Raw genomic sequence first — 16880 nt, forward strand, 5'->3', positions numbered from 1 at the left:
TTGAAAATCAGAAGAGCATGGCGTCTTTCCACTGTCACCACGTCCATATAATAAACTCCACAGACATGAAAACTGAGAATTTGGTAGACTAGACATTGCTGTCGCTCACAGTGAAAGAATTTTGTCAATACGACTTTTACTTTTCATTTGGGAACGATTTGTTTCGGCCTGACTTTTCTGTTCATTTTAAGCAGCAAAAGTGAGGTGCATGTCTGTGTCCGTGTGTATGGAGCCATTGGGTGCGGTCACTATAGCAACCAGGCTCACACCTGCCTGCTTAACGAGCTCTCTCTGCCACTCTGCCAAAATTCATCTTAAACACTTCTCTTTCAACTGCTGCTGTGTCCACAGTGTTAAAGCCATCATTTTACCCTCAAAACGTCGCCATCGTTGTTCTTTTTCCAACATCTTGTCTTTCAAAGCTCAGAGATGTAAACTTTTTAAACTGTGTGGGTCCAAGTGGAGGGATCACATTTTAGTCATTCAGTGATTCAAAGAATATGACCTTTTAATATTCTTTCAGATGTTTTCTGACTCTAAATGTTCTTTTCTCATTTCTTAGGTTTTTCTAATTTACAATTAAAACATTTTCAGCTTTTTTCCAACTTCTTCTTCTGTGTAACCTTCAGCTTTTAGCAGTTCAGCACTTTTGTTTTCAGGTTAAATTCGGGTTTTTTTTTTTATCTCATTCAAAATTTTTAACTTAAATTCAGTAATTATTTCATTTCAATGCATACATTCAGATTCAAGCATTCACACTGCAGTTTCTTCAGAAAATGCACTTTCTAGTTCTATTTTATTCTTCCGTACGTTTTTTGAAAGCCTACTCCTTCAAAACCGTTCAACTTAGAAAAACCATTCAAACACCATTAGATTCCTATTCTTTTGGACATGACTGCTTCTACTTTTCTCATTTTTAACATTTATATTTTTAATTTTATTCAACTTTATTCAACAAAAATTTCCCATGTATTTCAATGGGGAGACCCTTCAAATTCTCATTCAACTTACTCATTTTTAAACTCTTACTACTTCCACATACATTGACATAGAGCCACCATTCAAACTTTAAAACGAAGACAAGACATTCAACTATTCAACTTGTATTTATCTTTTCAATATCTATTATACTTTTTCTTCAGTTCCAGTTTAAGTTTCATGATGTTTTTTCACCCGTTTCAGAGTTTATAATGGGTGTGTATGGGACGGAATGTTGGGGCTAGAGTGAGGCAGCTCAACTGCTAGAGTGAGAGGAGCAAAAAAATTAATCTTAAAATCTTTTTTAAAACTGCTGCTGTGTCCGCAGCGTTTGCTCTACAGGTATGATTTTACCCTCAAAACGTAGCCATCGCTGTCCTCTTTCATCCAATGTGTTTACTATTGTCCTAGGTGTTACGGTTCTCTCATAAATGTCATCAATGCACAGCCTCCTCCTTCCAACTCTTCCATAGACTCTAATGTTAAAATGGCTCAGAAGGTTCGTTTGAAAATCAGAAGAGCATGGTGTCTTTCCACTGTCACCACGTCCATATAATAAACTCCACAGACATGAAAACTGAGAATTAGGTAGACTAGACATTGCTGTCGCTCACGGTGAAAGAATTTTGTCAATACGACTTTTACTTTTCATTTGGGAGCGATTTGTTTGGGCCTGACTTTTCTGTTCATTTTAAGCAGCAAAAGTGAGGTGCATGTCTGTGTACGTGTGTATGGAGCCCTTGGGTGCAGTCACTATAGCAACCAGGCTCACACCTGCCTGCTTAACGAGCTCTCTCTCTCACTCTGCCAAGATTCATCTTAAACACTTCTCTTTCAACTGCTGCTGTGTCCACAGTGTTAAAGCCATCATTTTACCCTCAAAACGTCGCCATCGTTGTTCTTTTTCCAACATCTTGTCTTTCAAAGCTCAGAGATGTAAACTTTTTAAACTGTGTGGGTCCAAGTGGAGGGATCACATTTTAGTCATTCAGTGATTCAAAGAATATGACCTTTTAATATTCTTTCAGATGTTTTCTGACTCTAAATGTTCTTTTCTCATTTCTTAGGTTTTTCTAATTTACAATTAAAACATTTTCAGCTTTTTTCCAACTTCTTCTTCTGTGTAACCTTCAGCTTTTAGCAGTTCAGCACCTTTGTTTTCAGGTTAAATTCGTTTTTGTTTTTTTTGTTTTTTTTTATCTCATTTAATATTTTTAACTCAAAATTCAGCAATTAATTCATTTCAGTGCATACATTCAGATTCAAGCATTCACACTGCAGTTTCTTCAGAAAATGCACTTTCTAGTTAGTGTGAATGCTTGAAAAGCATTCACAGTATTGTTATTCTAATCTTTATTATTATTAGTGTGAATGCTTGAAAAGCATTCACAGTATTGTTATTCTAATCTTTATTATTATTATATTTTATTCTGTATTCCGTACGTTTTTTGTAATCCTACTCCTTCAAAACCGTTCAACTTAGAAAAACCATTCAAACACCGTTAGATTCCTATTCTTTTGGACAACACTGCTTCTATTTTTCATATTTTTAACATTTATATTTTTAATTTTATTCAACTTTATTCAACAAAAATTTATAATGTATTTCAATGGGGAGACCCTTCAAATCCTCATTCAACTTACTCATTTTTAAACTCTTACTACTTCCACATACATTGACATAGAGCCACCATTCAAACTTTAAAACGAAGACAAGACATTCAACTATTCAACTTGTATTTATCTTTTCAATATCTATTATACTTTTTCTTCAGTTCCAGTTTAAGTTTCATGATGTTTTTTCACCCGTTTCAGAGTTTATAATGGGTGTGTATGGGACGGAATGTTGGGGCTAGAGTGAGAGAGCTCAACTGCTAGAGTGAGAGGAGCAAAAAAATTAATCTTAAAATCTTTTTTAAAACTGCTGCTGTGTCCACAGCGTTTGCTCTACAGCCACCATTTTACCCTCAAAACGTAGCCATCGCTGTCCTCTTTCATCCAATGTGTTTACTATTGTCCTAGGTGTTATGGTTCTTTCATAAATGTCACCAATGCACAGCCTCCTCCCTCCAACTCTTCCATAGACTCTAATGTTAAAATGGCTCAGAAGGTTCTTTTGAAAATCAGAAGAGCATGGTGTCTTTCCACTGTCACCACGTCCATATAATAAACTCCACAGGCATGAAAACTGAGAATTCAGTAGACTAGACATTGCTGTCGCTCACGGTGAAAGAATTTCGTCAATACGACTTGTACTTTTCATATGGGAACGATTTGTTTCGGCCTGACTTTTCTGTTCATTTTAAGCAGCAAAAGTGAGGTGCATGTCTGTGTCCGTGTGTATGGAGCCATTGGGTGCGGTCACTATAGCAACCAGGCTCACACCTGCCTGCTTAACGAGCTCTCTCTCTCACTCTGCCAAGATTCATCTGAAACACTTCTCTTTCAACTGCTGTGAAGAAAATATAATCTGATCAAACATTATTCAGCTTTAAATATTGTTCAGCTTTAAAGTTACTGTGCAACTGTGTAATAAAAATGTGCTCACAGCTTTAAAGTTACTGTGCAACTGTGTGCTCACGACTTTGGCCTTGAGAGCGATAAGAAGCGATCGCCTCATCCTGCAGGTGGAAGATATCTGCAAGCGAAGAGGCTAGAACACCCAAGGCCGCTTTCCTTTTATGGAGTTGTTTTTCTGCTAATGCAGCACTTTCCTCACAACCCCCTCCTGTAAGTTTTAGAGAATATATACCCATCCTCACAGAAAATATTAGGAATCTCCTGATGTGAGCTGTGTTGAGAGATTGTCTCTGTCTCAATAAAAGTTCACTGATTCCCCATCTGCTGCAGGTGTCCGGTTGTCTTCATTCTCCGCCAGCCTGGTTAAGTCAATTCCTCCTTAACATCTAAAAGAACCTATTTAATGAAGGAAGACGGGTTCACTTTGTGTTTAATATTATTCTATTGCTGTTGTTGTTTTTTTATATCCTTCAATTGGCGTCACGGAACAGGATCCGCTCCAGGCCAAACTGGAACGGGTGGGAGGACATCGGCAGTGGTCTGAGTGAACGGAGTTTGGACAAAAGCTGTGTGCACACAAAAACAAGGTAAGCAGACCTTTTATTTCTGCTATATTGAACATTATAAAAATACTTAGTGTCCAAACTCCTAGTAATTCATAACCAAAATTGTCTGGCTTACTTAAGGCTTGTTGAGAATCAGACAAGTGAATAAGAGATAAGTGAATAAGAAATAAGTGAATAAGTGAATAAAGATAAGAGTGAACTGAGGTCTGACCACGGTTGCAGCCGACGGGTTGCTCTCCGGTGTCGGATAAATACCTCAGTGCAGGTCTGGGACCTTGAAAGGGTTTATTAGTAACGCCTTTCTAAACAAATTAAAAGGTTAAAGGCCTTGAGAATATTTTTTAGTAATATTCTCTAAACTACAGAAGGGTTAGGAAGGCCCAGAGGACTTTATTAGAAAAGATCCTCTAAAACTTAAAAAGGAGAAGTACTGGTTGGAGTCCAAAGGAGGGGTCCCTTTGATCAATAGGAGAAAACGGATCTCTTCTTAAAACCCCGATGATTTTAGTGTTTTAGATGTTTTGATGTTCTGTTTGATATTGGACACACATAAATACACGCTGAATGCTTGCTGTGGAACACTGGGCAGGACAGTTTGTTCTCCGTTGTTCACAGATTACACAATTAAAGGAACTAGGTTCCTCTTTTGGTTAAAATAATACACCACACATAGAATTTTTTTTTACACATTTATTACATACATAAGGAGGGTAATGAGTGACTGCAGGTAATGTATGAAGTGTGAATGAGACGTGTGAACAAGGTGACAACCAACTAGCACCCCTATCAGGAAGCTCTAGGCAAGGTTACCCGCCAGACTCCGGTTTGGTAGAAGCTTGGTAACACCTGAAGGGATATTTCAGTGCTGACTCACCTTTAAAGCAGCGCCCCAGCTGTTAGTGCCTAACAGAGGCAGAAACCCAGCTGGCCCAAATTCTCCTTTAAAATCAATAAATAGAACATAAATTACCGGTGTGTGTAAATAAGTTGTATAAATCTGTTAGATCTGAAACTCCTGCTAAAAAACTTCCTCTCTACAACTCTTTTCTCTTGTCTCCCTATTTCTCTCAGTTGGGATTCTGTGTGTGTATGTGTGCTGGAGAAATAAAAAAAAAAGGAAAAGGGTCTCTCTCTCTGTCTCTGTGAGAGGAAAAAGGTGGGGGCCGAGTGAGCCCGCGGGGCCGAGCGGGTCCGCGGGAGCGAGCGTGTATGCTGTATGAGGAAGAAGGGAGTGAGAGGGAGCGAGTGAAAAGAGTAATCGAGTATTTGGTGATTTTTATTATTTCAGAGGCACTGGGTAAGAGTTTTGACTTTAGCTGTGAGAGTTGTGAAAAGAGCAGGTTTTTCTTTGGTTGTAGACGGTGAGTAATCGGTGTTTTTCTGCCTATTGTGCTGCGTGGAAGACACAGAAGTGTAGAAATGTTTGTGGTTTATCTTTGTTTGACGTTTTATATAGAGTTGGTTGATTCAGGGTGATTTCTCCCGTTTAAGGGAGGAGTTGCATTGTGGTTATGTTAAAGCTTTGCTGTAGGGGTATGTGTGTGATTTTGTGCTGGCTTCGCATGTTTAAATGGATGCATAGAAGTTTGTCAGTGAGAAATTGTTATGGTGGGGTTTTAAAGTTAGTAAAGAGTCAAACAACGCCCACTGTTTTAAAAAGGCCCAAAACATCATAAAAGACACCTCACATCCTGGCCACTCCCTGTTCGAACTGTTGCCCTAAGGCAGACGGTACAGGGCAATCAGAGCAAGGACTAATAGACTCAAACACAGCTGTTATCCAACTGCAATAACACATCTGAATACTACAAAAATGTCCACCATGCCACTCTTGTGTTAATCCATGCACGGTCTGAAGCATGACGGTGGGAATACTTAGTATTTTAAGTATTCTATCTATTTTATTGATTGAATTTTATTGTTTTTTTATATTTGATATTACTAGGGATGATGCAATGATCGGGGACCATTCTTAATGTCGTCGGTCTCATGACAATGACAATAAAGTTTTTGATTTTGATTCTGATTCTGAAATACACCTTCCTCAAGAGTTCAATGATTTAGGCAGTTATGTTTATACAAATACTAAATGTATGTTTAGTGTCTTCATACAGGTGTTTTTTCTTAACCTGGAAGCCTGAGTACGGCAGCAGAAGACAGGCCAAGCTTTGGCTAAAATTCACGGCTGGACACCAGAGTTGTCCTCACCCCTCCCGGTAAAACAAAAAAGAGAGAATGTAGTTTGAGGCGGGTTTTTCTCGCTGAACTGCTCTGGGTGCTGTGTCCCTGAATCTCACCAGTGTTAACCTCTGGCGGAAGACATGGAGAAAAGGAAAAGATGTTCCTGGTAAATCACTGAAACAAATAAAACCACACACAACCAGAGAAAGATATGAGAAGGGTGAGGAACAGACACATGTGCGTGTTAGAGAAATGCCTCGTTTGAGAAAAAGTTAAAGTAACCCATATACAGACGCACCCATACATGCAATGAAGAAACAGCTTACATACATGTGCACGTACATGCAAGGTTAAAGTAGCGACACTTAACATACACCTGTTTTTAAATGATATAGTTTATACATTACTGACAATTAAACGCTTTGGGTTGCAGGACAACAACGTAACGTCAAGAGACAAAGACACTGGTCTGAGGATTAAGTGAGGACACGACAAATTTAGTGGTTAAAAGGGTCGACTTGGGACATGTTTTTGTTGATTGTTTAAGACAAATGACTACTGAATGATAGGAAATTCCTTTTTAGGTTTCTAAACAGGATCTTAAGAATTTTAACACGTACCTGTGTTGTCCTGTCAACTTGAGGGGTTATGAGTTGATTATATGGTAAAAAAAAAAAAAAAAACAAAAACAAAAAAAGGGGGGAGACGAGATCTCGTTGTTTCTCCCCTCTCGGGATAACACAGCCAACACAGCACAGCCAACACAACATCATTTTCCTGTTCGCCTGTTTTGTTTTGTTTTTGTTTTTTCTGAGAGCCGAAGCTGACCTGGACTCCTACCCTCCCCTCTACCATCGTTGCCCTCTCCGCGACCATCTTTGACCCTTTGACCCCTGAAGGCCACAGCAGCTGGACTCACAACAACAACTTGAGGATGTCAACAGTGCTGCAAAAGAGTGATCTCATGCAGCAGAGACGGAGAGCACTAAACCTAAAGCCCGTTTCACTACACGGGGGAAATTCCCAGGCTGCGTCAGCTGACAGAGCTGTGACGAGACGCGCATTAAGCCCGGAGGAAAAGGGACGGTGAGCAGAAGGATGCTGACCTCTGAGAAGAGCCGAACAGCAGAGCTGCAGAAGGCAGAAGCAAAAGGGTCAAGGTACAAGGAGAAGATGCAGGCAGCTGCAACAACGGATGAAAACAGACCCAAAGAGGAGGGGAGGACCCTAGGCCATGCGTCAGGCCGCTGGTTTACCTAAACTACAGAACAGGAAGGTGATGAACACAAACATATACCAACACACGAACACACACTTCTGCATGCGCCTACTTAGAATGAAGGGAAACACACACATGAACACTTATGCACTTGTTGAGGGAGTAAAAACTGATACATACCCATGCACTAAAATCAAAATGTTGATTTAATTTACTAAGAAGTGACACACAATGCTCCAGCTGCTGCAATGAAGAATGCTTTACTGACAAAGGCTCAATGCTGCACACAACAAAGTCAAATACAGAATTTGCTATAATAATAAGCCCAGAGGGCATTTGTGTGGTCTGGGGAGCAGAGTCCGGAGCGGTTTGGTTATGAAAATGATGCCCGTGCGAGATATCTGGGGCTTAAGGCCTTGACTTAATTGTTTACTCTACACTAAAAAGAAAAGAAAACACTCTGAGCAGTGGTGCAGAGTGAAAACGAGGAATTAACAGTGTGAGTTTTATTTCAGAGCGCCACGTCATTGTGATGGAGATTTAATAAAGGAGGAACACACGGACAAAGAAGAAGAGAAGGGGGGGCAGCCCTTGAACGCGATTGCCTGAGGCATTAAAGTTCTGTACTAAATTCTGGTTTCCAGTGTGAGAAAAGTCACGCAGTGCCAGTAGTAGAGCTAGGTTGAGTGATGATTCTAAATTACTGTAAGTAAATCATCGTACACCGTTCAAGTTTCATGATAACGGGGATCTAGACTTTGTTGAACCCTAGGCAATTTGAACAGGTAAAAGTCGAGTGACCAAGTAGCAGTTGAATAAAAGTCATTGAATAAGTGTTGAAATAAACTGGCAGAATTAAGAGAATTAAAACATTTCAAGAGCTCAACTTACTTAATGGTTCAATTTTGTTTCACGAACGCAAAACATATAGGTTTATGAATATGAAAAGGTTGAGGTGGTGTTGATTTGACTCTGTGTAGGTTTAGGTTGGTATTTTTATTGATGGGAAGAATATTCAGTGACAAGTCCTAAGACCCGGGCGTCTGCATTTTGTTTTTGTTATTTTTCATTTTATTTTGTTTTATATTTACTGATTTTTGTTTGTGAATCTTTTCTTTAAGCAGATCTGCACATCGGAAATTACAAGCATTACACGTCGGCGAGAAAATTGTTGTAAGTGAGTTTCTCCGCATTGAAATGGGTTCTGGAGGAAACACTTGTGGGGACAATTAGAAACGAGAGTCCCTGTTTAAAAAAGGATTCAGCGAGGTAATCCAAACTCAAGTTCTTGTTTCTTTTTGAGATGACGTCATTTTGCTGAGTGTGGAAACTAGATGCGACGACAGGTTTCACTGTCAGCAAAGAACGGATGAATGGATGAAAGACTGGGAATAAAAACAAACGGACTGACTGGTAAAAGATGACAAGACTTGACCATGACTCAAGGTTAACCACCTCCACCTAGATAGGATAAAAGGGTGGATGAATTTATGTGGGTTTCTTTTACAGGAGTAGAAGGATGACAAAATATTCGAGGATGAGTGAACCTGTAAATGCCATTTTTGTGTCTTGTGTTGCTTACAGAGGTAACTGCGCAGCGTTACCATTTACATTTTCTTCCCTACAGGGTTACAGTTTTAATGTTTTTCTATTACAGGATTTCTGGGCGGATGTATGAAGAAACGGTGTTTATGGGTTAGGAGTTGGGGATGCTATTACACTGTATTCTGGTGAGAGTGTTGGGGGAGACACACCCTGTCTTGAAAACTGTGATTCTTTTACAGGAAATGTTTTATAGCACCTATGGAATGAGGATGCCTGACTACGGTCAATGTGCTGCTAATGTTTGCTTTGCTTTGGTGAGAGGGGTGCAGTAGAAAACAGACAAGTGACATGAAAACAAGTAATAATAACAAATAACAAATTTGGGGACAGTTTGACCTAGAGCCCACTAACTGGCCATTAGGGGCTCTCGCTCTCTCTCTCTCTCTCTCTCTCTCTCTCTCTCTCTCTCTCTCTCTCTCTTGGAATAACATTGCCCAAAGGGTGAATAAAGCAAATTGTGGCAATAATAGTGATTTAATGATTGGAGAAACCTGAACATGATACTTGTCTGTTGAGCTGAATCGTTTATTACTCTTATGATTTTCCGGTGGGACTATGAAGATTTTTTGGTACAGATTGCAGGTTGTTGCTCTTTAACTCCTAGAACACGCCCTTGGCGAGGTGGGGGGAACTGGACCACCTTTCTGTGCCCCATCATCCTCTATTAGACGACATCCAAGCTAAGTAAACATGTCTTGGCCCTTTCCCCCTGAAATGACAGGCAGGCAAAGATGTTGCGTCTTTGTTTGCTTCCTGGCCCTGGGTCTCATTCCCATTGGCATAATCCTGATCTGTGAAGGGCCCCCGACACTTCTGACACCTTCAAGTTCAAAAGCTTCGCCCCCTTCTGACAGTCCCAATCTGACAAATGTAGCCCCTAGGGTCTTGCCCACCACTTCCTCTCCAGTTTTGCCCACGCCCGATCCATTTAGAAAGAAACGAGACACGGTTACCTCCTCGCCAACGGATGATGAAAACTCTGATCGTGAGGGTGACGAACATTATCGTCTTTCTCTTGTTTAAATGCTTCTAGAATGGTTGTTTCTCTGTGGTGTTTTGTATTAGACTTGTTATTAATTGTTTCCCTCACCCACTTCCTCTTGAAGGATATATCTGGTTGAACTGTGTCTGGTCGGGTTGTGAGGGTTAAGCGATGTTCTCAGGGTCTCCGGACTTAAGCCTGAGCGAATGTGTACTCCCACCACTGGATATAAATTGTTTTTTTTTTTTCCACACCCCTTCCTCACGTTTTACCATATTCACTTTTGAATGTCCTTAGCAGTTACCGTTCTGGGTTTATTTTACGATTGATTTATTCTTTCACATTTTCACGTTTATATCTCTCAGTATTATAGTATACTCTGCACTCTCCACATTTTTATCATTACTTATGCTTTTTGGTTGCTAGGTTACAGGAACTGTTAATTTTGTGTCACTACCCTGGTTGCACTGACTCGTTGTATCCTTTTGTGCAGGACAGCTGTTACTGCTTTCATCGGGAACCGAGACTGCTTGCAGCCGACCCCTGGGCAGGGTGGTGCCTGGACTCTTTTCTCCTCATCTGCAATGACAGATAAAGACAAATGATAAGACCCGAGGAGTTTTTCGAGCCAGGCTTCGACACGTCTCTGTGTTCCTTTGAATGTTACTTATTTTTGTGTGTTGACCCATTTAAGATGGGTCAAAAGGGGGATTTGAAGAAAATATAATCTGATCAAACATTATTCAGCTTTAAATATTGTTCAGCTTTAAAGTTACTGTGCAACTGTGTAATAAAAATGTGCTCACAGCTTTAAAGTTACTGTGCAACTGTGTGCTCACGACTTTGGCCTTGAGAGCGATAAGAAGCGATCGCCTCATCCTGCAGGTGGAAGATATCTGCAAGCGAAGAGGCTAGAACACCCAAGGCCGCTTTCCTTTTATGGAGTTGTTTTTCTGCTAATGCAGCACTTTCCTCACAACCCCCTCCTGTAAGTTTTAGAGAATATATACCCATCCTCACAGAAAATATTAGGAATCTCCTGATGTGAGCTGTGTTGAGAGATTGTCTCTGTCTCAATAAAAGTTCACTGATTCCCCATCTGCTGCAGGTGTCCGGTTGTCTTCATTCTCCGCCAGCCTGGTTAAGTCAATTCCTCCTTAACATCTAAAAGAACCTATTTAATGAAGGAAGACGGGTTCACTTTGTGTTTAATATTATTCTATTGCTGTTGTTGTTTTTTTATATCCTTCAGCTGCTGTCTCCACAGTGTTACAGCCATCATTTTACCCTCAAAACGTCGCCATCGTTGTTCTTTTTCCAACATCTTGTCTTTCAAAGCTCAGAGATGTAAACTTTTTAAACTGTGTGGGTCCAAGTGGAGGGATCACATTTTAGTCATTCAGTGATTCAAAGAATATGACCTTTTAATATTCTTTCAGATGTTTTCTGACTCTAAATGTTCTTTTCTCATTTCTTAGGGTTTTCTAATTTACATTTAAAACATTTTCAGCTTTTTTCCAACTTCTTCTTCTGTGTAACCTTCAGCTTTTAGCAGTTCAGCACTTTTGTTTTCAGGTTAAATTCGGGTTTGTTTTTTTTTATCTCATTCAAGATTTTTAACTTAAATTCAGTAATTAATTCATTTCAGTGCATACATTCAGATTCAAGCATTCACACTGCAGTTTCTTCAGAAAATGCACTTTCTAGTTATTATTATTATATTTTATTCTGTATTCCGTACGTTTTTTGTAATCCTATAACTTCAAAACCGTTCAACTTAGAAAAACCATTCAAACACCGTTAGATTCCTATTCTTTTGGACAACACTGCTTCTATTTTTCATATTTTTAACATTTATATTTTTAATTTTATTCAACTTTATTCAACAAAAATTTATAATGTATTTCAATGGGGAGACCCTTCAAATCCTCATTCAACTTACTCATTTTTAAACTCTTACTACTTCCACATACATTGACATAGAGCCACCATTCAAACTTTAAAACGAAGACAAGACATTCAACTATTCAACTTGTATTTATCTTTTCAATATCTATTATACTTTTTCTTCAGTTCCAGTTTAAGTTTCATGATGTTTTTTCACCCGTTTCAGAGTTTATAATGGGTGTGTATGGGACGGAATGTTGGGGCTAGAGTGAGACAGCTCAACTGCTAGAGTGAGAGGAGCAAAAAAATTAATCTTAAAATCTTTTTTAAAACTGCTGCTGTGTCCACAGCGTTTGCTCTACAGGTATGATTTTACCCTCAAAACGTAGCCATGGCTGTCCTCTTTCATCCAATGTGTTTACTATTGTACTAGGTGTTATGGTTCTTTCATAAATGTCACCAATGCACAGCCTCCTCCCTCCAACTCTTCCATAGACTCTAATGTTAAAATGGCTCAGAAGGTTCGTTTGAAAATCAGAAGAGCATGGTGTCTTTCCACTGTCACCACGTCCATATAATAAGCTCCACAGGCATGAAAACTGAGAATTAGGTAGACTAGACATTGCTGTCGCTCACGGTGAAAGAATTTTGTCAATATGACTTTTACTTTTCATTTGGGAACGATTTGTTTGGGCCTGACTTTTCTGTTCATTTTAAGCAGCAAAAGTGAGGTGCATGTCTGTGTCGTGTGTATGGAGCCCTTGGGTGCAGTCACTATAGCAACCAGGCTCACACCTGCCTGCTTAACGAGCTCTGCCTGCCACTGTACCAAGATCCATCTTAAACACTTCTCTTTCAACTGCTGCTGTGTCCACAGTGTTAAAGCCATCATTTTACCCTCAAAACGTCGCCATCGTTGTTCTCTTTCCAACATCTTGTCTTTCAAAGCTCAGAGATGTAAACTTTTTAAACTGTGTGGATCCAAGTGGAGGGATCACATTTTAGTCATTCAGTGATTCAAAGAATATGACCTTTTAATATTCTTTCAGATGTTTTCTGACTCTAAATGTTCTTTTCTCATTTCTTAGGTTTTTCTAATTTACAATTAAAACATTTTCAGCTTTTTTCCAACTTCTTCTTCTGTGTAACCTTCAGCTTTTAGCAGTTCAGCACCTTTGTTTTCACGTTAAATTCGGGGTTTTTTTTTTATCATTCAACATTTTTAACTCAAAATTCAGCAATTAATTCATTTCAGTGCATACATTCAGATTCAAGCATTCACACTGCAGTTTCTTCAGAAAATGCACTTTCTAGTTATTATATTTTATCTATTCCGTACGTTTTTTGAAAGCCTACTCCTTCAAAACCGTTCAACTTAGAAAAACCATTCAAACATCGTTAGATTCCTATTCTTTTGGACATGATTGCTTGTATTTTTCTCATTTTTAACATTTATATTTTTAATTTTATTCAACTTTATTCAACAAAAATTTCCCATGTATTTCAATGGGGAGACCCTTCAAATTCTCATTCAACTTACTCATTTTTAAACTCTTACTACTTCAACATACGTTCACATAGAGCCACCATTCAAACTTTAAAACGAAGACAAGACATTCAACTATTCAACTTGTATTTATCTTTTCAATATCTATTATACTTTTTCTTCAGTTCCAGTTTAAGTTTCATGATGTTTTTTCACCCGTTTCAGAGTTTATAATGGGTGTGTATGGGACGGAATGTTGGGGCTAGAGTGAGGCAGCTCAACTGCTAGAGTGAGAGGAGCAAAAATAATAATCTTAAAATCTTTTTTAAAACTGCTGCTGTGTCTGCAGCGTTTGCTCTACAGGTATGATTTTACCCTCAAAACGTAGCCATGGCTGTCCTCTTTCATCCAATGTGTTTACTATTGTACTAGGTGTTATGGTTCTTTCATAAATGTCACCAATGCACAGCCTCCTCCCTCCAACTCTTCCATAGACTCTAATGTTAAAATGGCTCAGAAGGTTCGTTTGAAAATCAGAAGAGCATGGTGTCTTTCCACTGTCACCACGTCCATATAATAAACTCCACAGACATGAAAACTGAGAATTTGGTAGACTAGACATTGCTGTCGCTCACAGTGAAAGAATTTTGTCAATACGACTTTTACTTTTCATTTGGGAACGATTTGTTTCGGCCTGACTTTTCTGTTCATTTTAAGCAGCAAAAGTGAGGTGCATGTCTGTGTCCGTGTGTATGGAGCCATTGGGTGCGGTCACTATAGCAACCAGGCTCACACCTGCCTGCTTAACGAGCTCTCTCTGCCACTGTACCAAGATTCATCTTAAACACTTCTCTTTCAACTGCTGCTGTGTCCACAGTGTTAAAGCCATCATTTTACCCTCAAAACGTCGCCATCGTTGTTCTTTTTCCAACATCTTGTCTTTCAAAGCTCAGAGATGTAAACTTTTTAAACTGTGTGGGTCCAAGTGGAGGGATCACATTTTAGTCATTCAGTGATTCAAAGAATATGACCTTTTAATATTCTTTCAGATGTTTTCTGACTCTAAATGTTCTTTTCTCATTTCTTAGGTTTTTCTAATTTACAATTAAAACATTTTCAGCTTTTTTCCAACTTCTTCTTCTGTGTAACCTTCAGCTTTTAGCAGTTCAGCACTTTTGTTTTCAGGTTAAATTCGGGTTTTATTTTTTTTATCTCATTCAAAATTTTTAACTTAAATTCAGTAATTATTTCATTTCAATGCATACATTCAGATTCAAGCATTCACACTGCAGTTTCTTCAGAAAATGCACTTTCTAGTTAGTGTGAATGCTTGAAAAGCATTCACAGTATTGTTCTTCTAATCTTTATTATTATTAGTGTGAATGCTTGAAAAGCATTCACAGTATTGTTATTCGAATCTTTATTATTATTATTCTATTTTATTATTATCTATTCCGTACGTTTTTTGAAAGCCTACTCCTTCAAAACCGTTCAACTTAGAAAAACCATTCAAACACCGTTAGATTCCTATTCTTTTGGACAACATTGCTTCTATTTTTCTCATTTTTAACATTTATATTTTTAATTTTATTCAACTTTTTTCAACAAAAATTTATAATGTATTTCAATGGGGAGACCCTTCAAATTCTCATTCAACTTCCTCCTCTTTAAACTGTATCTACTTCCACATACATTGACATAGAGCCACCATTCAAACTTTAAAACGAAGACAAGACATTCAACTATTCAACTTGTATTTATCTTTTCAATATCTATTATACTTTTTCTTCAGTTCCAGTTTAAGTTTCATGATGTTTTTTCACCCGTTTCAGAGTTTATAATGGGTGTGTATGGGACGGAATGTTGGGGCTAGAGTGAGGCAGCTCAACTGCTAGAGTGAGAGGAGCAACAAAATTAATCTTAAAATCTTTTTTAAAACTGCTGCTGTGTCCGCAGCGTTTGCTCTACAGGTATGATTTTACCCTCAAAACGTAGCCATGGCTGTCCTCTTTCATCCAATGTGTTTACTATTGTACTAGGTGTTATGGTTCTTTCATAAATGTCACCAATGCACAGCCTCCTCCCTCCAACTCTTCCATAGACTCTAATGTTAAAATGGCTCAGAAGGTTCGTTTGAAAATCAGAAGAGCATGGTGTCTTTCCACTGTCACCACGTCCATATAATAAACTCCACAGGCGTGAAAACTGAGAATTCAGTAGACTAGAAGCTGCTGTCGCTCACGGTGAAAGAATTTTGTCAATACGACTTTTACTTTTCATTTGGGAACGATTTGTTTCGGCCTGACTTTTCTGTTCATTTTAAGCAGCAAAAGTGAGGCGCATGTCTGTGTACGTGTGTATGGAGCCATTGGGTGCGGTCACTATAGCAACCAGGCTCACACCTGCCTGCTTAACGAGCTCTGCCTGCCACTGTACCAAGATTCATCTTAAGCACTTCTCTTTCAACTGCTGCTGTGTCCACAGTGTTACAGCCATCATTTTACCCTCAAATTGTCGCCATTATTGTTCTCTTTCCAACACTGTATCTTTCAAAGCTCAGGCATTTAAACTTTTTAAACTGTGTGGATCAAAGTGGAGGGATCACATTTGAGTCATTCAGTGATTCAAAGAATATGACCTTTTAATATTCATTCAGATGTTTTCTGACTCTAAATGTTCTTTTCTCATTTCTTAGGGTTTTCTAATTTACATTTAAAACATTTTCAGTTTTTTTCCAACTCCTTCTTCTGTGTAACCTTCAGCTTTTAGCAGTTCAGCACCTTTGTTTTCAGGTTAAATTCGTTTTTTTTTTTGTTTTTTTTTAATCTCATTCAATATTTTTAACTCAAAATTCAGCAATTAATTCATTTCAGTGCATACATTCAGATTCAAGCATTCACACTGCAGTTTCTTCAGAAAATGCACTTTCTAGTTAGTGTGAATGCTTGAAAAGCATTCACAGTATTGTTATTCTAATCTTTATTAGTGTGAATGCTTGAAAAGCATTCACAGTATTGTTATTCTAATCTTTATTATTATTATTATTATTATATTTTATCTATTCCGTACGTTTTTTGTAATCCTATAACTTCAAAACCGTTCAACTTAGAAAAACCATTCAAACACCGTTAGATTCCTATTCTTTTGGACAACACTGCTTCTATTTTTCATATTTTTAACATTTATATTTTTAATTTTATTCAACTTTATTCAACAAAAATTTATAATGTATTTCAATGGGGAGACCCTTCAAATCCTCATTCAACTTACTCATTTTTAAACTCTTACTACTTCCACATACATTGACATAGAGCCACCATTCAAACTTTAAAACGAAGACAAGACATTCAACTATTCAACTTGTATTTATCTTTTCAATATCTATTATACTTTTTCTTCAGTTCCAGTTTAAGTTTCATGATGTTTTTTCACCCGTTTCAGAGTTTATAATGGGTG

At 38.3% G+C, this 16880-nt stretch overlaps 2 long non-coding RNA genes across 2 annotated transcripts in view; both read left to right on the top strand.

Annotated features, from left to right (window-relative positions):
- Positions 1-16880, top strand: part of LOC146690153 (uncharacterized) — a 147173-nt gene that overhangs the window by 15291 nt on the left and 115002 nt on the right. The gene's annotated exons all lie outside the window — the stretch shown is intronic.
- LOC146690154 (uncharacterized) lies at positions 3438-11151 on the top strand. The gene is made up of 2 exons (XR_014915620.1): positions 3438-3860; positions 3990-11151. It is a non-coding gene; the product is annotated as an uncharacterized LOC146690154 (long non-coding RNA).

Source organism: Copadichromis virginalis, linkage group LG16, assembly GCF_057382275.1.
Source record: "Copadichromis virginalis isolate Kocher_CV1m ecotype Utaka linkage group LG16, C_Virginalis_male_GT1.1, whole genome shotgun sequence".
In the NCBI taxonomy this organism is placed as follows: domain Eukaryota; kingdom Metazoa; phylum Chordata; class Actinopteri; order Cichliformes; family Cichlidae; genus Copadichromis; species Copadichromis virginalis.